The sequence below is a fragment of the Bufo bufo genome, chromosome 3 (genome assembly GCF_905171765.1).
Source record: "Bufo bufo chromosome 3, aBufBuf1.1, whole genome shotgun sequence".
NCBI lineage: Eukaryota > Metazoa > Chordata > Amphibia > Anura > Bufonidae > Bufo > Bufo bufo.
In genome coordinates this window covers 526303257-526327127 of record NC_053391.1, presented here as the reverse complement: position 1 = coordinate 526327127, position 23871 = coordinate 526303257, and positions in this window count along the sequence as shown.

Here is a 23871-nt window from a genome sequence, read left to right as displayed (position 1 = left end):
GGCGTGGTGACAAAACTTTTCCACATCTCTGCCATGCTAACTCTGCCCTCAGAGGAGCTGGCCGTGACACAGCTGCGTTGGCGACCTCTTGCTCCTCCTCTGCCTTCGCCTTGGGCTTCCACTGGTTCCCCTGTGACATTTGGGAATGCTCTCAGTAGCGCGTCTACCAACGTGCGCTTGTACTCGTGCATCTTCCTATCAAGCTCCAGTGTAGGAAGTAAGGTGGGCACATTGTCTTTGTACCGGGGATCCAGCAGGGTGGCAACCCAGTAGTCCGCACACGTTAAAATGTGGGCAACTCTGCTGTTGTTGCGCAGGCACTGCAGCATGTAGTCGCTCATGTGTGCCAGGCTGCCCAGAGGTAAGGACAAGCTGTCCTCTGTGGGAGGCGTATCGTCATCGTCCTGTGTTTCCCCCCAGCCACGCACCAGTGATGGGCCCGAGCTGCTTTGGGTGCCACCCCGCTGTGAACATGCTTCATCCTCATCCTCCTCCACCTCCTCCTCATCCTCGTCCTCCTCGTCCTCCAGTAGTGGGCCCTGTCTGGCCACATTTGTACCTGGCCTCTGGCGTTGCAAAAAACCTCCCTCTGAGTCACTTTGAAGAGACTGGCCTGAAAGTGTTAAAAATGACCCCTCTTCCTCCTCTTCCTCCTGGGCCACCTCCTCTTCCATCATCGCCCTAAGTGTTTTCTCAAGGAGACATAGAAGTGGTATTGTAACGCTGATAACGGCGTCATCGCCACTGGCCATGTTGGTGGAGTACTCGAAACAGCGCAACAGGGCACACAGGTCTCGCATGGAGGCCCAGTCATTGGTGGTGAAGTGTTAATGATCCGCAGTGCGACTGACCCGTGCGTGCTGCAGCTGAAACTCCACTATGGCCTGCTGCTGCTCGCACAGTCTGTCCAGCATATGCAAGGTGGAGTTCCACCTGGTGGGTACGTCGCATATGAGGCGGTGAGTGGGAAGGCCGAAGTTACGCTGTAGCGCAGACAGGCGAGCAGCGGCAGGGTGTGAACACCGGAAGCGCGAACAGACGGCCCGCACTTTATGCAGCAGCTCTGACATGTCGGGGTAGTTGCGAATGAACTTCTGCACCACCAAATTCAGCACATGCGCCAGGCAAGGGATGTGCGTCAAACCGGCTAGTCCCAGAGCTGCAACGAGATTTCGCCCATTATCGCACACCACCAGGCCGGGCTTGAGGCTCACCGGCAGCAACCACTCGTCGGTCTGTTGTTCTATACCCCGCCACAACTCCTGTGCGGTTGGGGGCCTGTCCCCCAAACATATGAGTTTCAGAATGGCTGAAGTTGGTGGTGAAGGTGTGTGGCTGACTGGATGAGCAGGTGGAAGAAGAGGAGGAGGAAGCTGAGTAGGAGGAGGAGGAGACAGGAGGCAAGGAATGTTGCCCTGCGATCCTTGGCGGCGGAAGGACGTGCGCCAAACAGCTCTTATGGAGATATAGCGTCCCTGGCCGTGCTTACTGGTCCACGTATCTGTGGTTAGGTGGACCTTGCCACAAATGGCGTTGCGCAGTGCACACTTGATTTTATCGGACACTTGTTTGTGCAGGGAAGGCACGGCTCTCTTGGAGAAGTAGTGGCGGCTGGGAACAACATACTGTGGGACAGCAAGTGACATGAGCTGTTTGAAGTTGTGTGTGTCCACCAGCCTAAATGACAGCATTTCATAGGCCAGTAGTTTAGAATAGTGTTGAGCGCGAATATTCGAATATCGAATTTTTTTCGCGAATATCGGCACTTCGCTAATTCGTGAATATTTCGAATATAGTGATATAAATTCGATATTTCGAATATTCTTTTTTTTTTTTTTTTATTATTATATTTTTTTCTTTCCCACTTCCCTAAAGTTGTTCTTACCTGTCCTTTGGATTCCTGGCTTCCTGGCTGCTCCAGTCAGTGCCCGTTGCCGCTTCTGCCGACTTCCGTGCTCATGGAGCGTCCCCATCACCATGGGAACGTCTCCATATACAAGAATGTACTGTCGGATTTGAGAATTACGTGAAAAATCGCAATTCGATTATTTCAAGTTATAATAATCAAATTTCGATTTTAACTTAGCACTGCTATATTTAATTCTAGCCTAATATGAAATATAGCAGTGCTAAGTTAAAATCGAAATTCGATTATTATAACTTGAATTTTTTATTTCTATTTCTAAAAAAAAAGCAGTCATATAATCGCATAGCGAATTAAACTTAGCTGTCTCTATAGTAAACTTTCCTATATGATTGCTAGAATTAGCGAAGTTGATGAATAGGTAGCTAAAACGAAGATGCAGAATACTTCGTTATCTTCGTTTTGTGGAATATGACGAATACATTCGTTATATTCGTTTTGTGGAATATGAAGAATACATTCGTCATATTCGCTAATTCTACCAAGCCAACCATAGTAAACCAGGTCCAAGTTGAAATCGCAATTCGATTAATTCAAGTTATAATAATCGAATTTAGATTTTAACTTAGCACTGCTATATTCCATATTAGGCTAGAATTAAATATAGCAGTGCTAAGTTAAAATCGAAATTCGATTATTATAACTTGAAATAATCGAATTGCGATTTTTCACGTAATTCTCAAATCCGACAGTACATTCTAGTATATGGAGACGTTCCCATGGTGATGGGGACGCTCCATGAGCACGGAAGTCGGCAGAAGCGGCAACAGGCACTGACTGGAGCAGCCAGGAAGCCAGGAATCCAAAGGACAGGTAAGAACAACTTTAGGGAAGTGGGAAAGAAAAAAATATAACAATAAAAAATAAATAAAAAAAATTAAAGTTATAATAATCGAATTTCGATTTTAACTTAGCACTGCTATATTCCATATTAAGCTAGAATTAACAAATATGGAATATAGCAGTGCTAAGTTAAAATCGAAATTCGATTATTATAACTTGAATTAATCGCATTGCTATTTCAATAGGAGAGTAGCCTTTAAGGTAAAATCGCAATACGCGATTATTTAAATCGCATATTAATTGCGATAACAAGAATAATGACGAATATTCGATTTTGACGAATATAAAACGAATATTCTATCGAATATTCGCGAATTTCGTCGAAATCGAATATGGCACCTGCCGCTCATCACTAGTTTAGAAATGCTGGCATTCAGGGCCAGGGATCGAGGGTGGCTAGGTGGGAATTTACGCTTTCTCTCAAATGTTTGTGAGATGGAGAGCTTAACGCTGCCGTGTGACATGGTTGAGATGCTTGGTGACGCAGGTGGTGGTGTTGGTGGTACATCCCATGTTTGCTGGGCGGCAGGTGCCAACGTTCCTCCAGAGGCGGAGGAAGAGGCCAAGGCGGCGGCAGCAGCAGAAGAGGCCGAGGCAGCAGCAGCAGAAGAGGTAGCAGGGGGAGCCTGAGTGACTTCTTTGTTTTTAAGGTGTTTATGCAGTTCATGCTTTGCATGCAGGTGCCTGGTCATGCAGGTTGTGCTAAGGTTCAGAACGTTAATGCCTCGCTTCAGGCTCTGATGGCACAGCGTGCAAACCACTCGGGTCTTGACGTCAGCACATTGTTTGAAGAAGTGCCATGCCAGGGAACTCCTTGAAGCTGCCTTTGGGGTGCTCGGTCCCAGATGGCGGCGGTCAGTAGCAGGCGGAGTCTCTTGGCGGCGGGTGTTCTGCTTTTGCCCACTGCTCCCTCTTTGTTTTTTGCTACGCTGTTGGCTCGGTCTCACCACTGCCTCTTCCTCCGAACTGTGAAAGTCAGTGGCACGACCTTCATTCCATGTGGGGTCTAGGACCTCATCGTCCCCTGCATCGTCTTCCACCCAGTCTTGATCCCTGACCTCCTGTTCAGTCTGCACACTGCAGAAAGACGCAGCAGTTGGCACCTGTGTTTCGTCATCATCAGAGACGTGCTGAGGTGGTATTCCCATGTCCTCATCATCAGGAAACATAAGTGGTTGTGCGTTAGTGCATTCTATCTCTTCCACCCCTGGGGAAGGGCTAGGTGGATGCCCTTGGGAAACCCTGGCAGCAGAGTCTTCAAACAGCATAAGAGACTGCTGCATAACTTGAGGCTCAGACAGTTTCCCTGATATGCATGGGGGTGATGTGACAGACCGATGGGCTTGGTTTTCATGCGCCATCTGTGCGCTTTCTGCAGAAGACTGGGTGGGAGATAATGTGAACGTGCTGGATCCACTGTCGGCCACCCAATTGACTAATGCCTGCACCTGCTCAGGCCTTACCATCCTTAGAACGGCATTGGGCCCCACCAAATATCGCTGTAAATTCTGCTGGCTACTGGGACCTGAGGTAGTTGGTTCACTAGGACGTGTGGCTGTGGCAGAACGGCCACGTCCTCTCCCAGCACCAGAGGGTCCACTAACACCACCACGACCATGTTCATGTCCGCGTCCCTTATTAGATGTTTTCCTCATTGTTCCCGTTCACCACAATTTTGAGAATGGCAAATTTGGGAATGGTTTTTCAACCCAGAAAAAAAAGTGTGCTTTTACGGTCACTACAAATAACTTGACCAGCTAAAACAGTACAGATTTGGTTAAATAGAGATGTGAGGCATGTTTTTTTTTGCGCTGTGTGACAGGTATAGGTTTAATCACAGAATCAGACTTCTATCAGCACGCTAGCGTGTGTCTTAGGTTTTTCTGAATGACACTATCACTAGCTTCAATGTAAGATATTCTTTTTGGGATAGATTTCAAGTAGGCCTCAAATACCAGAAACTAGTTATTTTGAGAATGGCAAATTTGGGAATGGTTTTTCAACCCAGAAAAAAAAGTGTGCTTTTACGGTCACTACAAATAACTTGACCAGCTAAAACAGTACAGATTTGGTTAAATAGAGATGTGAGGCCTGTTTTTTTTTGCGCTGTGTGACAGGTATAGGTTTAATCACAGAATCAGATTTCTATCAGCACGCTAGCGTGTGTCTTAGGTTTTTCTGAATGACACTATCAGTACCTTCAATGTAAGATATTCTTTTTGGGATAGATTTCAAGTAGGCCTCAAATACCAGAAACTAGTTATTTTGAGAATGGCAAATTTGGGAATAGTTTTTCAACCCAGAAAAAAAAGTGTGCTTTACCGGTCACTACAAATAACTTGACCAGCTAAAACAGTACAGATTTGGTTAAATAGAGATGTGAGGCCTGTTTTTTTTTGCGCTGTGTGACAGGTATAGGTTTAATCACAGAATCAGACTTCTATCTGCACGCTAGCGTGTGTCTTAGGTTTTTCTGAATGACACTGTCACGGCTGAGGATGGGGGAAATCCTCAGCCGTGTGCAGCCCGGTGATGTTTCGGCTGCTTGGCCATGTAGACAGGATTAGGGAGCAGGTCACCTCCTAAGGCATCCCTAACCTGACCCTAGCTCCTAGTTACATGGGCCAACCTTGATGGTAGGAGGGCCCATGCTCCGGAACCTAAAAGTCCCTGCTGGCCCTCAAGATGACCCTCACCTAGGAGCTGAGTAAGACAAGCCCACTCCTCCTAGACACGGAGGAGCAGGAGTCTCAACGACCAAGCTGCAGGAAAAGGGGAGACATAAACAGCTCTATGGATATGGCAGGTGAACAAGGAGTTCCACCTACCTGCCACAGCCTTGCTGACTGGATCCCTGTGTTAGCAGGGTGCAGATCACAAGCGCATCCCTACACAGGGACCCAGATCCATAGCTGCACAAAATCACATATAAAACATCACACGGACATCACACATAACTGGAAATAACTAAAGCACAATATAGTTATGACATTAAGGTTTAGACATAAAGGTTTATGACCACAGGGGTGGCTCTTACTGGCAGGTAATAAATACATGAGGCTGCTCTCAGCTAAGCATGGCTGAAGCAACCTGAAGGCCTGCAAAAGCAGTGAGGCTTTATAGGCCAAGAAGCCACACCCCACAGTCGGACACACCCAGTGCACACACACACTAGGAAGGAGATTAACCCTTCCAACACCAGGGAAGGGAAAACACCACTTAAAGGAGATGTGCACACAATAACATAAAAAGGAAGTGCACACATACACACATAACACAAAACCGCATGCACAACGTAGCGAGCTGCAATGGCACAGCTCAGCCTGCTACGCTGCCACATGCACACTGTTGCCAGCGGCAACCACAGGTGAGTCAAATACCACAGCCCTCACCTGTGATTGAACACCAAAGAAAACCGCTGACAACCGCATGCGGTTCAGGAGTCACGGTCATAGCCATGGCCGTGACAGACACTATCAGCACCTTCAATGTAAGATATTCTTTTTGAAATAGATTTCAAGTAGGCCTCAAATACCAGAAACTAGTTATTTTGAGAATGGCAAATTTGGGAATGGTTTTTCAACCCAGAAAAAAAGTGTGCTTTTACGGTCACTACAAATCACTTGACCAGCTAAAACAGTACAGATTTGGTTAAATAGAGATGTGAGGCCTGTTTTTTTTTGCGCTGTGTGACAGGTATAGGTTTAATCACAGAATCAGACTTCTATCTGCACGCTAGCGTGTGTCTTAGGTTTTTCTGAATGACACTATCACTAGCTTCAATGTAAGATATTCTTTTTGGGATAGATTTCAAGTAGGCCTCAAATACCAGAAACTAGTTATTTTGAGAATGGCAAATTTGGGAATGGTTTTTCAACCCAGAAAAAAAAGTGTGCTTTTACGGTCACTACAAATAACTTGACCAGCTAAAACAGTACAGATTTGGTTAAATAGAGATGTGAGGCCTGTTTTTTTTTTGCGCTGTGTGACAGGTATAGGTTTAATCACAGAATCAGACTTCTATCTGCACGCTAGCATGTGTCTTAGGTTTTTCTGAATGACACTATCACTAGCTTCAATGTAAGATATTCTTTTTGGGATAGATTTCAAGTAGGCCTCAAATACCAGAAACTAGTTATTTTGAGAATGGCAAATTTGGGAATGGTTTTTCAACCCAGAAAAAAAAGTGTGCTTTTACGGTAACTACAAATAACTTGACCAGCTAAAACAGTACAGATTTGGTTAAATAGAGATGTGAGGCCTGGTTTTTTTTGCGCTGTGTGACAGGTATAGGTTTAATCACAGAATCAGACTTCTATCAGCACGCTAGCGTGTGTCTTAGGTTTTTCTGAATGACACTATCACTAGCTTCAATGTAAGATATTCTTTTTGGGATAGATTTCAAGTAGGCCTCAAATACCAGAAACTAGTTATTTTGAGAATGGCAAATTTGGGAATGGTTTTTCAACCCAGAAAAAAAAGTGTGCTTTTACGGTCACTACAAATAACTTGACCAGCTAAAACAGTACAGATTTGGTTGAATAGAAATGTCAGGTCTATTTTTTGGCGCTGGGTGACAGGCTCAACTTGCCCCTGATGTAATATATGGCCAAAAAATAACCACACTGTTGATGGTTAAATGCACTTGGGTGACACAGGCTCAGCCTGCACCAGATGTAGTATATGGCCAAAAAAAAATCAGACTGTCGATGGTTAAATGCACTTCGGTGACACAGGCTCAGCCTGCAGCTGATGTAGTATATGGCCAAAAAATAACTAGACTGTTGATGGTTAAATGCACTTCGGTGACACAGGCTCAGCCTGCAGTTGATGTAGGATATAGCACAAAATAACCACACTATCGATGGTTAAATACACTTGGTGATAGCTTGTGCTGGCGCACCACAAGTCACAAAATGGCCGCCGATCACCCCAGAAAAAAAGTGATCTAAAAACGATCTGTGCAGCCTCAAAAAAGTGAGCAAGTCAATAATAGCACTTCAATGATCCACAGCTGCAGATCGATCACAGAATGAAGTCTTTTGGAGGAGTTAATCTGCCTAATCTCGCCCTAACGTCGCAGCTGCAACCTCTCCCTATACTGATCATAGCAGAGTGACGTGCGGCGCTACGTGACTCCAGCTTAAATAGAGGCTGGGTCACATGCTGCACTGGCCAATCACAGCCATGCCAATGGTAGGCATGGCTGTGATGGCCTCTTAGGGCAAGTAGTATGACGCTTGTTGATTGGCTGCTTTGCAGCCTTTCAAAAAGCGCCAAGAAAGCGCCGAACACCGAACCCGAACCCGGACTTTTACGAAAATGTTCGGGTTCGGGTCCGTGTCACGGACACCCCAAAATTACAATTCGGGTTCGCTCATCCCTACTTCTAAGGGCACACTTGTTCATTGGCTGCTCTTCAGCCTTTCAAAAAGCGCCATTAACTCGCCAAACACTGAACTCGAACCCAAACTTTTACTGAAAAGTTTGGGTTCGGGTCCGGGGTCCAAAAATCCTAAAGTTTGGTACGAACCCGAACTTTACAATTCGGGTCTGCTCAACCCTACCGAGGACTACTCTTCCAGGACAATATGGACTTCCCAAATGTATCATTACACCATTGTATTATTACATTATGTCACTGGATTATACAGCACCTGAAGAAGATACTTTGTTTCTTTATATTGATTATTTATTCTTTATTATACTGTTAGAAATTTACAAACAATAGTACAAACGAGCCAAATGAACAAGAAGGATATGCATTTCTATGTTCAGCTCTGCATTATTTATGCAGATAGATAGACTATGGGGTACTGTTTTCTGCATAGCAAAACGTACCCACAAATTCAGCTTTCCGGGGTTTGGCATCCATATTTGAATACAAATTAAAGCAACAGTTATATTTTGCATTTCATTACAAATATTCTTAGTTTCATGTTCATTCTTAAAAATCTTGTAAAATAGTATATATTATGATGAATATTTTCTGTTCTCATGTTTGGCATTGTGAGAAGAAATAATTATCTTCAACAGCTTGAACCAATGTGGCTTTCACTACATAGAACAACTGTTCTTTCAGACACATATCTTTGAATTGTTGGTTGCTGGAGGCAGAATATCTCAGATAATAGAAAATCTGTATTATTTCTTCACAATGAATTCATAATTGTCCAAAATATGTCAATATTCTCCGATAGCAATTCCTATATTTTATTCATTTTTCACAGCAGCGTTATGTGGCATGACAAGTATAATACTGGAATAAATCCTTCAAATAAAATGCAAATGAAGTGCAGAAAATGCAAAACTATACAGTGAATAGCATATAAAATAAGGTACTGGGTTTATGGCTTCTTTTTTCAACCATTCAGTTCATGATGATCCCAAAATAAAACCAATGAAGTGAAACATTTTAAAGCACTACACAAAAGTTAGAAATAGGGTTGAGCGAACCCGAACTGTAAAGTTCGGGTTCGTACCGAACTTTAGGATTTTGGGACCCCGGACCCGAACATTTCCGTAAAAGTTCGGGTTCGGTGTTCGCCTCTTTCTTGGCGCTTTTTGAAAGGCTGCACAGCAGCCAATCAACATGCGTCATACTACTTGCCCCAAGAGGCCATCACAGCCATGCCTACTAATGGCATGCCTGTGATTGGCCAGAGCAGCATGTGACCCAGGCTCTATATAAGCTTGAGTCACATAGCGCTGCACTTCACTCTGCTGTTACAAGTGTAGGGAGAGGATGCTGCTGGACTTGTGATTTCAGGGAGAGCATAGGCGAGAATCTAACTCAGCGATCTACAGACAAATAGTTGTGTGGGTGCAGGGCACTATCGTTTTACCCTGCCCTGAGCTCATTGACCAAAAAATACTAACTTTTAGAATTCTGTTAGTTAGGTGAGTGGTGGCAGCGGCGGCCATTTTATGCAAGCTCAGCGCACCAGCACTGCATTTGAGCTTTTGGAACATTGCAAATTACCATTTTTTGGGGGCAAACTACAACATCTGTATTAGTCAGTGTACAATTTAAGGTAGAAATACACCCATCATTTTCTAGGGTTTTAAAAACACAATTTTTTTCAGAAAACAGTATTTTCCAGATCTGCAAGTGTTAAATTCAAGTTTAATATATACAGCTTTCATATTCTGTTAGCAAAAAAAGACTTTTTTGGCAATCTACAACATCTGTATTAGTCAGTGTGCAATTTAAGGGAGAAATACACCCATCATTTTCCGGGGTTTGAAAAACACATTTTTTTTTTCCTTCACAAAACAGTATTTTCCAGATCTGCAAGTGTTAAATTCAAGTCTAATATATACAGCTTTCATCTTCTGTTAGCAAAAAAAGACTTTTTTTTGGCAATCTACAACATCTGTATTACTCAGTGTGCAATTTAAGGTAGAAATACACCCATCATTTTCTGGGGTTTGAAAAACACACTCTTTTGACAAAAAACACTATTTTCAGGCCTTGCAGCATTAGCACGTGTGAAATTACAGGCTTATATACTGCTGTCAAATTCAGTTTTTATAAAAACTCTCATTTGGGCACAAAAAATTTAGTTGGCAGCCTTTGATGCAGATGTCATTGTGAGATACACCCTTAATACATTTTGGTTACAGTCAGAGATTTTAAATACCGCCATTTGGTGCACCAATATTGAATTCAGGCCTACACTGATTCAGGGCCTGTGAGATACCCCCTCTACATACAGGGGTTTGAATTAGGCATTTGAAATACAGCCATTTGAAATACAGCCATTTTGTGCAAAGATATATTTACTTCAGGCCTACAGAGGTTCAGGCCCTCTGAGATACTACCTCTACATACAGGGGTTTGAATTAGGCATTTGAAATACAGCCATTTGAAATACAGCCATTTTGTGCAAAGATATATTTACTTCAGGCCTACACTGATTCAGGGCGTGTGTGATCCCCCCTATACATACAGGGGTTTAATTCAGCCATTTGAAATACAGCGATTTTGTGCAAAGAAATCTTTACTTTAGGTCTACACTGATTCAGGGCGTGTGTGATCCCCCCTGTACATACAGGGGTTTGAATTAGGCATTTAAAATACTGCCATTTTGTGCAAAGAAATCTTTACTTCAGGCCTACACTGATTCAGGGCGTGTGTGATCCCCCATATACATACAGAGGTTTGAATTAGGCATTTGAAATACAGCCATTTTGGGCAAAAAAATGTTTTATTGAGGCCTAGTCTGGTTCAGGCAGTGTGAGATACACTCTTTAAATACTGTCGTTCTATTCTACTACTAATTAAACACTCGTTTCAGGCAAGATCCTAAATTTAAAAAATATGAGGAGAGCGTCAAATAATGGACCTGGCCCAGGTCGTGGTGCTGCTGGTGGAGCTCCTGTTGCAGGGAGAGGACATGATCGATCTGTGCCAGCAACACGCACAAGTGAAACCCCTTCCTCAGGTGCGAGTAGGCGACAAACAGCAGCGGTATTTGATCGGGCCTAATGCTGCTCTACGAATGGTGAGGCCTGAACAAGTACAGGCGATAGTAGATTGGGTGGCTGACAGTGCCTCCAGTTCCTTCACATTATCTCCCACCCAGTCTCATGCTGAAAGACCACAGTTGGCACCTGCAGCCGATGTCCATCAGTCTTTCACCTCACCCCCTTGCAAATCAGGCAAGCAGTCTGAGCTCCAAGTCATGCAGCAGTCTCTTCTGCTTTTTGATGACTCTGTTAGCAGGGTTTCCCAGGGCCATACACCTAGCCCTGCCCCAGAAGTGGAAAAGATTGAGTGCACCAATGCCCAACCACTTATTTTTCAAGATGAGTACATGGGAGGACCATCGCTGCACGTCTCGGATGATGACGAAACACAGGTGCCAACTGCTGGGGCTTTCGAAAGTGTGCATACCGACAAGGAAGTCAGGGGTGAAGACTGGGTGGAAGATGATGTGGAGGACGATGAGGTCCTCGACCCCACATGGAATCAAGGTCATGCGAGTGACCGATGTAGTTCGGAGGAAGAGACGGTGGTCGCACAGAGCCACCAGCACAGCAGAAGAGGGAGCAGGGTGCAAAAGCGGAGCGGCCGTCCTCTAGACAGTACGCCTCCTACTGCCCACCGCAGCAAGGGACCGAGCACACCAAAGCCAGCTCCAAGGAGTTCCATGGCGTGGCAGTTCTTCAGACAATGTGCTGACGAGAAGACACGAGTGGTTTGCACGCTGTGCAATCAGAGCCTGAAGCGATACATAAATGTTCTCAACCTGAGCACAAACTGCATGACCAGGCATTAAAGTGCAATGCATGAGCTGCAGTGGAGTAGACACCTCAAAAACCAAGAAATGTCTCTGGCTCCTCCTGCTTCCTCTTCTTCTGTAGTCGCGGCCTCTTCATCCACCACTGGAGTGACAGTGCCACCTGCAACCCCGCAAACAGAGGATCTGCCAGCAACACTAACACCTGGGTCACCAAGCTTCTCCACAATGTTCCACGGAAGCGTTCAGCTCTCCAAATCCCAAACGCTGGAGAGGAAGAGGAAGTACCCCCCTACCCACCCGCGATCCCTAGCCCTGAATGCCAGCATTTCTAAATTACTTGCCTTTGAAATGCTGTCATTCCGTCTGGTGGAGACGGATAGTTTTAAAGGCCTTATGGCGGTGGCTGTCCCACAGTACGTTCTGCCCAGCCGCCACTACTTTTCAAGGCGAGCCATCCCTTCCCTTCACAACCAAGTAGGGGACAAAATCAGGTGTGCACTGTTCAATGCCATCTGTGGCAAGGTGCACCTGACTACAGATACGTGGACCAGTAAGCACGGTCAGGGCCGTTATATCTCCATAACAGCACACTGGGTAAATGCAGTGGCGGCTGGGCCTGAGGCGGATAGCAGTTTGGCGCATGTCCTTCCTCCACCGAGGATTGCAGGGCGCTTCAGTTTGCCTCCTGTTGCTTCCTCCTCCTACTCTGCTTCCTCATCCTCTACCAGCTTCTCATCTGGTCAGAGTAACACCTTCACCACCAACTTTAGCACAGCCAGGGGTGAACGACAGCAGGCAGTTTTAAAACTTATCTGTTTGGGGGACAAAACCCACACCGTGCAGAAGCTGTGGACGGGACTTGAACAACAGACCAATGAGTGGTTTGTGCCAGTCAGCCTCAAGCCCGGCCTAGTGGTGTGCGATAATGGGCGAAATCTCGTAGCAGTTCTGTGACTAGCCGGTTTGACGCACATCAATTGCCTGGCGCATGTGCTGAATTTGGTGGTGCAGAGATTCCTTAAAAATTACCCCTACATGTCAGAGCTGCTGCATAAAGTGCGGGCCGTCTGTGCGCGCTTTCGGCATTCTCACCCTGCTGCTGCTCGCCTGTCAGCGCTGCAGCGTAACTTCGGCCTTCTCGCTCACCGCCTCATATGCGACGTGCCCACAAGGTGGAACTCCACCTTGCACATGCTGGCCAGACTGTGCGAGCAGCAGCAGGCGATAGTGGAGTTTCAGCTGCAGCACGCACGGGTGAGTCTCTCGGCGGAACAGCACCACTTCACCACCAATGACTGGGCCTCCATGCGAGACCTGTGTTCCTTGTTGCGCTGTTTCGAGTACTCCACCAACATGGACAGTGCCGATAATGCCGTTCTCAGCATTACTATCCCACTTCTATGCCTCCTTGAAAAAACGCTCATGGCGATGATGGAAGAGGATGTGGCACAGGAGGAGGAGGAGGAAAAGGGATCATTTCGTAGGGTTTCTGGCCAGTCATTCACAAGTGGCTCCGAGGGTGGGTTCCTGCACCCACAAACCCAAGGTACACAATTGTCCAGCCAGGCCACAGTTCTGGAGGATGAGGAGGTGGAGGATGAGGAGAAGGAGATGCAGGAGGAGGAACCATGTTCACAGCAGGTTGGCACCCAGACCAGCTCATGGCCATCACTGGTGCCTGGATGGAGGGATACATAGGACACAGACGATATACCTCCCACAGAGGGCAGCTTTTCGTTGCCTCTGGGCAGCCTGGCACACATGAGTGATTACATGCTGCAGTGTCTCCGCAACGACCTCCGAGTTGCCCACATACTAACTTGTGCTGATTACTGGGTGGCCTTGCTGCTGGATCTCCGTTACAAGGACAACGTACCGTCCTTAATTCCGTCACTGGAGCGTGATCGTAAGATGCACGAGTACAAGCGCACACTGGTAGACGCGCTGCTGGTGGCATTCCCACCTGACAGCGGGGGCACAGTGGAAGCACAAGGCGAAGGCAGAGGACGAGGAAGAGGTTGCCAATACATCTGGGGCACCGCCAACACCTCAGAAGGCAGGGTTAGCATGGCCGAAATTTGAAAAAGCTTTGTCAGCACGCCATAACAACCAGCACCACCAGCTGATATGGAACGTCTTAGCAGGAGGCAGCATTTCACCAACATGGTGGAGCAGTATGTGTGCACACACCTACATGTACTGAATGACGGGTCTGCCCCCTTCAACTTCTGGGTCTCCAAATTGGGCACATGGCCTGAGCTTGCCCTTTACGCCTTGGAGGTGCTGGCCTGCCCTGCAGCCAGTGTATTATCTGAACGTGTGTTTATCACGGCAGGGGGCGTCATCACAGACAAGCGCAGCCGCCTGTCCACAGCCAACGTGGACAAGCTAACGTTCATTAAAATGAACCAGGCTTGGATCCCACAAGACTTGTCTGTACCTTGTACAGAATAGACATTTATATCACCATCATTCCTACATTCTTGGACTCAAGTCAAGTGCAATGATTCTTTGTTTTCTTTTTTTATTTTATTTGTCCCAATATTTTGGGGTGTACCAAAAAAACATTGTTGGATACCTCCTCCTCCTCCATTGCTGCCTCCACCTACAACACCACATTCACCGCCTCCTCATCCTCCGACTCCATATCCACCTCCTTCTCTGAGTTGCAGGTTAATAATTTGTAATTTTTAGTTATTTTATTTCATTTTAAGTTATTTCCCTATCCACATTTGTTTGCAGAGCAGTTGCCATGCTCTTAAGCACATTTTACTGCCTTTTACATCCCTCTAGCCTTTTCAATGACTATTTTAGAGCCATTTTAATGCAAAAAAGTGCCAATTTTAGTGCCCTAAATTGAAAAAATTCTTATTTTCAATTGTCGGGTGACATTTTACAATTTTTGGCGTATACAAACCCCTGCTGTGCCTGGGTGACAGGGGCCTAAATCTCTCAAAATCCTCTGTTCTATTGCTGGGTGACATGAACCCCCTTTTGCCGTGAATGAACCCCTGCTGTGCCTGGATGACATGGGCCTAAATCTCTCAAAATCCTCTGTTCTATTGCTGGGTGACATGAACCCCTGCTGTGCCTGGGTGACATGGGCCTAAATCTCTCAAAATACTCTGTTCTATTGCTGGGTGACATGAACCCCTGCTGTGCCTGGGTGACATGGGCCTAAATCTCTCAAAATCCTCTGTTCTATTGCTGGGTGACATGAACCCCCTTTTGCCGTGAATGAACCCCTGCTGTGCCTGGGTGACAGGGGCCTATATCTCTCAAAGTCCTCTGTTCTATTGCTGGGTTATTTTCAATTGTCGGGTGACATTTTACCATTTTTGGCGTATACAAACCCCTGCTGTGCCTGGGTGACAGGGGCCTAAATCTCTCAAAATCCTCTGTTCTATTGCTGGGTGACATGAACCCCCTTTTGCCGTGAATGAACCCCTGCTCTGCATTGCTGACAGGGAACTAAATTTAGTGAAAATATCTGTTACTGATCGGAAGATGCGCGACTACAAGCGCACGCTGCTGATGGCATTCCTACATGACAGCGGGGGCACAGTGGAAGGCGAAGGCAGAGGAGGAAGAGGTAGCCAACGCAGCTGGGGCACCGCCAGCACCTGAGAAGGCAGGATTAGCATGGCCAAAATGTGGAAAATCTTTGTCGGCCTTGGAGGTTAATAATTTGTAATTTTTAGTTATTTTATTTTAAGTTATTTCCCTATCCACATTTGTTTGCAGAGCAGTTGCCATGCTCTTAAGCACATTTTACTGCCTTTTACATCCCTCTAGCCTTTTCAATGACTATTTTAGAGCCATTTTAATGCAAAAAAGTGCCAATTTTTGTGCCCTAAATTGAAAAAATTCTTATTTTCAATTGTCAGGTGACATTTTACCATTTTTGGTGTATACAAACCCCTGCTGTGCCTGGGTGACAGGGACCTAAATCTCTCAAAATCCTCTGTTCTATTGCTGGGTGACATGAACCCCCTTTTGCCGTGAATGAACCCCTGCTCTGCATTGCTGACAGGGAACTAAATCTCTCAAAATCCTTTGTTTTATTGCTGGGTGACATGAACCCCCTTTTGCCGTGAATGAACTCCTGCTGTGCCTGGGTGACAGGGGCCTAAATCTCTCAAAATCCTCTGTTCTATTGCTGGGTGACATGAACCCCTGCTGTGCCTGGGTGACATGGGCCTAAATCTCTCAAAATCCTCTGTTCTATTGCTGGGTGACATGGACCCCCTTTTGCCGTGAATGAACCCCTGGTGTGCCTGGGTGACAGGGGCCTAAATCTCTCAAAGTCCTCTGTTCTATTGCTGGGTGACATGAACCCCCTTTTGCCGTGAATAAACCCCTGCTCTGCATTGCTGACAGGGAACTAAATTTAGTGAAAACATCTGTTCCTGATCGGAAGATGCGCGACTACAAGCGCACGCTGCTAATGGCATTCCCACCTGTCAGCGGGGGCACAGTGGAAGCACAAGGCGAAGGCAGAGGAGGAGGAAGAGGTAGCCAACGCAGCTGGGGCACCGCCAGCACCTGAGAAGGCAGGGTTAGCATGGCCAAAATGTGGAAAATCTTTGTCAGCCTTGGAGGTGCTGACCTGCCCTGCAGACAGTGTATAGTGTGAACGTGTGTTTAGCACGGCAGAGAGCATTATCACAGGCCGCAGCCAATGTGGACAAGCTTACGTTTATTAAAATGAACCAGGTCATCGGCACTGGCCATGTTGGTGGAGTACTCGAAACAGTGCAACACGGCACACACGTCCCACATGGAGGCCCACTCGTTGGTGGTGAAGTGGTGCTGTTCCGCACAGAAGCCCGTGCGTGCTGTAGCTGAAACTCCACTATCGCCTGCTGCTGCTCGCACAGTCTCTCCAGCATGTGCAAGGTGTGGGCACCTTGTGGGCACGTCGCATATGAGGCGGTGAGCGGAAAGGCCAAAGTTACACTGCAGCGCAGACAGGCGAGCAGCAGCAGGGTGAGAACGCCGAAAGTGCGCACAGACGGGCCACAATTTCTGCAACAGCTCTGACATATCGGGGTAATTTTTCAGGAACCTCTGCACCACCAAATTCAGTACATGCGCCCGGCAAGGAATGTGCATAAAACTGGCTAGGCACAGAGATGCTACAATATTTTGCCCATTATCGCACACCACCAGGCCATACTTGAGGCTCACTGGCACAACCACTCATCGGTCTGTTGTTCCATAACCATCCACAGCTCCTCTACGCTATGGAGTTTTTCCCCCAAACAGATGAGTTTCAAAACAGCCTGCTGTCTTTTCCCCCTGGATGTGCTGAAGTTGGTGGTGAAGGTGTTACTCTGACCAGATGAGGAGGTGGTAGAAGAGGAAGCAGAGTAGGAGGAGGAGGCAACAGGAGGCAAAGAGAAATGTCCTGCAATCCTCGGTGGCGGAAGGACATGCGCCAAACTGCTATCCACCTCCAGTCCCGCCGCCACTGCATTTACACAGTCTGCAGTTAGGGAGATATAACGTCCCTGCCCGTGCTTACTGGACCACGTACCAGTGGTTATGTGGACCTTGCCACAGATGGCGTTGTGCAGTGCTCACTAATTTTGTCTGCCAGTTGGTTGTGCAGGGCGGGGATGGCTCGCCTGGAAAAGTAGTGGCGGCTAGGAACCACATACTGTGGGACAGCCACCGCCATAAGTTTTTAAAAAGTCTCCCTCTCCACCAGACGGATTGACAGGATTTCTAAGGACAGGATTTTTGAAATGCTGGCATTCAGGGCCAGGGATCACAGGTGGGTAGGTGGGTACTTTCTTTATATCTCCAATGTTTAGGAGATGGACAGCAGAACGCTTCCATCGGATATTGTGGAGATGCTTGGTGACGATGACGGACGTGGTGGCGTTGCTGCCACTTCCTCTGTTTGCGGGGTGGCAGGTGCCACTGTCACTCTAGAGGGGAAGGAAGAGGGCGAGACAGCAGCAGAAGAGGGACCAGGAGGAGCCTGAGATCTTTCGTGGTTTTTGAGGTGTTTACTCCACTGCGATCTTACAATCACGCTCCAGTGAGGGAAATATGGACGGTACATTGTCCTTGTAATGGGGATCCAGCAGCGTGGCCACCCAGTAATCAGCACAAGTTAGTATGTGGGCAACTCGACAGTTGTTGCGGAAACACTGCAGCATGTAATCGCTCATGTGTGCCAGGCTGCCCAGAGGCAACGAAAAGAGCTGTCCTCTGTGCGAGGTGTATTGTCTGTGTCCTCTGTATCCCCCCAGCCACGCACCAGTGATGGCCATGAGCTTGTCTAGGTGCCACCCTGCTGTGAACATGGTTCCTCCTCCTCCATCGCCTCCTCCTCATCCTCCACCTCGTCATCCTCCAGAACTGTGCCCTGGCTGGACAATTGTGTACCTGGCGTTTGTGGGTGCAGGAACCCACCCTCGGAGCCACTTGTGAATGACTGGCCGGAAACCATACGAAATGATCCCTCTTCTTCCTCCTCCTCCTCCTCCTGTGCCACATGCTCTTCCATCATCACCAGGAGCATTTTTTCAAGGAGGCATAGAAGTGGGATAGTAACACTGAGAACGGCATTATCGGCACTGTCCATGTTGGTGGAATACTCGATACAGCGCAACAAGGAACACAGGTCTCGCATGGAGGCCCAGTCATTGGTGGTGAAGTGGTACTGTTCCGCCGAGCGACTCACCCGTGCGTGCTGCAGCTGAAACTCCACTATCACCTGCTGCTGCTCGCACAGTCTGGCCAGCATGTGCAAGGTGGAGTTCCACCTTGTGGCACGTCACATATGAGGCGGTGAGTGGGAAGGCTGAAGTTACTCTGCAGCGCTGACAGGCGAGCAGCAGCAGGGTGAGAATGCCGAAAGCACTCACAGACCTCCCCCTCTGGAGTGACACCTGCCACCTCGCAAACAGAGGAAGGTGCAGCAACGCCACCACGTCCGTCACCATCACTAAGCATCTCCACAATATCCCATGGAAGCGTTCAGCTGTCCATCTCCTAAACATTGGAGATATAGAGGAAGTACCCACCTACCTACCTACCTGTGATCCCTGGCCCTGAATGCCAGCATTTCAAAATTCCTGTCCTTTGAAATCCTGGTATTCCGTCTGGTGGAGATGGAGACTTTTTAAAAACTTATGGCGGTGGCTGTCCCACAGTATGTGGTTCCTAGCCGCCACTACTTTTCCAGGCGAGCCATCCAATTAGTGTGCACTGCGCAACGCCATCTGTTGCAAGGTCCACATAACCACCGGTACGTGGTCCAGTAAGCACGGGCAGGGATGTTATATCTCCCTAACTGCAGACTGTGTAAATGCAGTGGTGGCGGGGCCTGAGGTGGATAGCAGTGTGGCGCATGTCCTTCCACCACCGAGGATTGCAGGACATTTCTCTTTGCGTACAGGAGCTGTGGATGGTCATGGAACAACAGACCGATGAGTGATTGGTGCCAGTGAGCCTCAAGTCCGGCCTGGTGGTGTGCGATAATGGGCAAAATATTGTAGCATCTCTGGGCCTTGCCAGTTTGACGCACATTCCTTGCCGGGCGCATGTGCTGAATTTGGTGGTGCAGAGGTTCCTGAAAAATTACCCTGATATGTCAGAGCTGCTGCAGAAATTGCGGCCCGTCTGTGCGCACTTTCGGCGTTCTCACCCTGCTGCTGCTCGCCTGTCTGCGCTGCAGTGTAACTGCGCCCGCACTTTATGCAGCAGATCTGACATATCTGGGTAATTTTTAAGGAATCTCTGCACCACCGCCAGGCAAGGGATGTGCGTCAAACCGGCTAGTCCCAGAGCTGCTACGAGAGTTCGCCCATTATCGCACACCACCAGGCCGGGCTTGAGGCTGACTGGCGCAAACCACTCATTAATCTGTTGTTCAAGGCCCGTCCACAGCTCCTGCGCGGTGTGGGGTTTGTCCACCAAACAGATAAGTTTTAAAACTGCCTGCTGTCGTTTACCCCTGGCTGTGCTGAAGTTGGTGGTGAAGGTGTTACGCTGACCGTATGAGGAGCTGGTAGAGGATGAGGAAGCAGAGCAGGAGGAGGAAGCAACAGAAGGCAAACTGAAGCGCCCTGCAATCCTTGGTGGTGGAAGGACATGCGCCAAACTGCTATCCGCCTCAGGCCCAGCCGCCACTGAATTTACCCAGTGTGCTGTTATGGAGATATAACATCCCTGACCGTGCTTACTGGTCCACTTATCGGTAGTGAGGTGCACCTTGCCACAGATGGTGTTGCGCAGTGCACACCTGATTTTGTCCCCTACTTGGTTGTGCAGGGAAGGGATGGCTCTCCTGGAAAAGTAGTGGCGGCTGGGCACGATGTACTTTGGGACAGTCACCGCCATAAGGCCTTTAAAACTATCTGTCTCCACCAGACAGAATGACAGCATTTCAAAGGCCAGTCATTTAGAAATGCTGGCATTCAGGGCTAGGGATCGCGGGTGGGTAGTGGGGTACTTCCTCTTCCTCTCCAGCATTTGGGAGATGGAGAGCTGAACACTTCCGTGGGACATTGTGGAGATGTTTGGTGACCCAGGTGTTGGTGTTGCTGGCAGATCCTCTGTTTGCGGGGTGGCAGGTGGCACTGTCACTCCAGAGGTGGATGAAGAGGCTGAGACTGCAGGAGAAGAGGAAGCAGGAGGAGCCAGAGACCTTTCTTGGTTTTTGAGGTGTCTACTAGACTGCAGCTCGTGCTTTGCACTTAGATGTCTGGTCATGCAGGTTGTGCTCAGGTTGAGAATGTTTATGTCTCGCTTCAGGCTCTGATTGCACAGCGTGCAAACCACTCGTGTCTTGTCGTCAGCACATTGTCTAAAGAACTGCTACGCAAGGGAAGTCCTTGGAGCTGGCTTTGCTGTGCTCGGTCCCTTGCTGCAGTAGGCAGCAGTAGCAGGCGTACTCTCTAGAGGACGGCCGCTCCGCTTTTGCACCCTGCTCCCTCTTCTGCTGTGCTGGTGGCTCTGTGCGACCACCGCCTCTTCCTCCGAACTACCTAGGTCACTCGCATGACCTTAATTCCATGTGGGGTCGAGGACGTCATCGTCCTCCACATCTTCTTCCACCCACTCTTCAACCCTGCCTTCCTTATTGGTCTGCACACTTTCGAAAGCCCCAGCAGTTGGCACCTGTGTTTCGTCATCATCCGAGACGTGCAGTGATGGTCCTCCCATGTACTCATCTTGAAAGATAAGTGGTTGGGCATTGGTGCACTCAATCTCTTCCACTTCTGGGGCAGGGCTAGGTGGATGGCCCAGGGAAACCATGCTAACAGAGTCATCAAAAAGCAGAAGAGACTGCTGCATGACTTGGGCCTCAGACTGCTTGGCTGATTTGCAAGGGGGTGAGGAGAAAGACTGATGGACATCGGCTGCAGGTGCCAACTGTGGTCTTTCAGCAGGAGACTGGGTGGGAGACAATGTGAAGGAACTGGATCCACTGTCAGCAACCCAATCTACTATCGCCTGTACTTGTTCCGGCCTCACCATTCGTAGAGCCGCATTAGGCCGACCAAATACCGCTGCAGGTTCTGTCGCCTACTCGCACCTGAGGAAGGGGTTTTACTTGTGCGTGTAGCTTGCACAGATCGACCACGTCCTCTCCCTGCAGCAGGGCTCCACCAGCAGCACCACGACCTGGGCCACGTCCCTTATTTGATGCTATCCTCATATTTCTCGAATTTAGGATCTTGCCCAAAATGGGTGTTTAATTAGTAGTAGAATTGAACGACAGTATGTAAAGGGTGTACCTCACACAGCCTGAACCAGACTAGGCCTCAATTAAAGATTTTTTTGCCCAAAATGGCTGTATTTCAAATACCTGAATCAAACCCCTGTATTTAAAGGGTTTATCTCACACGGCCTAACCCACTGTAGGCCTGAATTAAAGATTTATTTGCCCAAAATGGCTGTATTTCAAATGCCTGAATAAAACCCCTGTATGTAGAGGGTGTATCTCACACGGCCTGACCCACTGTAGGCCTGAATTAAAGATTTCTTTGCCCAAAATGGCTGTATTTCAGATGGCTGTATTTCAAATGCCTGAATCAAATCCCTGCATGTAGAGGGTGTATCTCACACGGCCTAAACCAGTGTAGGCCTGAATTAAAGATTTCTTTGCCCAAAATGGCTGTATTTCAAATGCCTGAATCAAACCCCTGTATGTAGAGGGTGTATCTCACATGGCCTGACACACTGTAGGCCTGAATTAAAGATTTCTTTGCCCAAAATGGCTGTATTTCAAATGCCTGAATCAAACCCCTGTATATAGAGGGTGTATCTCACACGGCCTGAACCAGTGTAGGCATGAATTAAAGATTTTTTAGCCCAAAATGGCTGTATTTCAAGTGCCTGAATAAAACCTCTGTATGTAGAGGGTGTATCTCACACAGCCTGAACCAGACTAAGCCTCAATTAAGGATTTGTTTGGCCAAAATGGCTGTATTTCAAATACCTGAATCAAACTCCTGTATTTAAAGAGTGTATCTCACACGACCTGAACCAGTGTAGGCCTGAATTAAAGATTTCTTTGCCCAAAATGGCTGTATTTCAAATGCCTGAATAAAACCCCTGTATGTAGAGGGTGTATCTCACACGGCCTGACCCACTGTAGGCCTGAATTAAAGATTTCTTTGCCCAAAATGGCTGTATTTCAGATGGCTGTATTTCAAATGCCTGAATCAAACCCCTGTATGTAGAGGGTGTATCTCACACGGCCTGAACCAGTGTAGGCCTGAATTAAAGATTTCTTTGCCCAAAATGGCTGTATTTCAAATGCCTGAATAAAACCCCTGTATGTAGAGGGTGTATCTCACACGGCCTGACCCACTGTAGGCCTGAATTAAAGATTTCTTTGCCAAAAATGGCTGTATTTCAGATGACTGTATTTCAAATGCCTGAATCAAACCCCTGTATATAGAGGGTGTATCTCACACAGCCTGAACCAGTGTAGGCCTTAATTAAAGATTTCTTTGCCCAAAATGGCTGTATTTGAAATGCCTGAATCATACCCCTGTATGTAGAGGGTGTATCTCACACGGCCTGAACCAGTGTAGGCCTGAATTAAAGATTTCTTTGCCCAAAATGGCTGTATTTCAAATGCCTGAATCAAACCCCTGTATATAGAGGGTGTATCTCACACGGCCTGAACCAGTGTAGGCATGAATTAAAGATTTTTTAGCCCAAAATGGCTGTATTTCAAGTGCCTGAATAAAACCTCTGTATGTAGAGGGTGTATCTCACACAGCCTGAACCAGACTAAGCCTCAATTAAGGATTTGTTTGGCCAAAATGGCTGTATTTCAAATACCTGAATCAAACTCCTGTATTTAAAGAGTGTATCTCACACGACCTGAACCAGTGTAGGCCTGAATTAAAGATTTCTTTGCCCAAAATGGCTGTATTTCAAATGCCTGAATAAAACCCCTGTATGTAGAGGGTGTATCTCACACGGCCTGACCCACTGTAGGCCTGAATTAAAGATTTCTTTGCCAAAAATGGCTGTATTTCAGATGACTGTATTTCAAATGCCTGAATCAAACCCCTGTATATAGAGGGTGTATCTCACACAGCCTGAACCAGTGTAGGCCTTAATTAAAGATTTCTTTGCCCAAAATGGCTGTATTTGAAATGCCTGAATCATACCCCTGTATGTAGAGGGTGTATCTCACACGGCCTGAACCAGTGTAGGCCTGAATTAAAGATTTCTTTGCCCAAAATGGCTGTATTTCAAATGCCTGAATCAAACCCCTGTATGTAGACTGTGTATCTCACACGACCTGAACCAGTGTAGATCCGAATTAAAGATTTCTTTGCCCAAAATGGCTGTATTTCAAATGCCTGAAAGGCC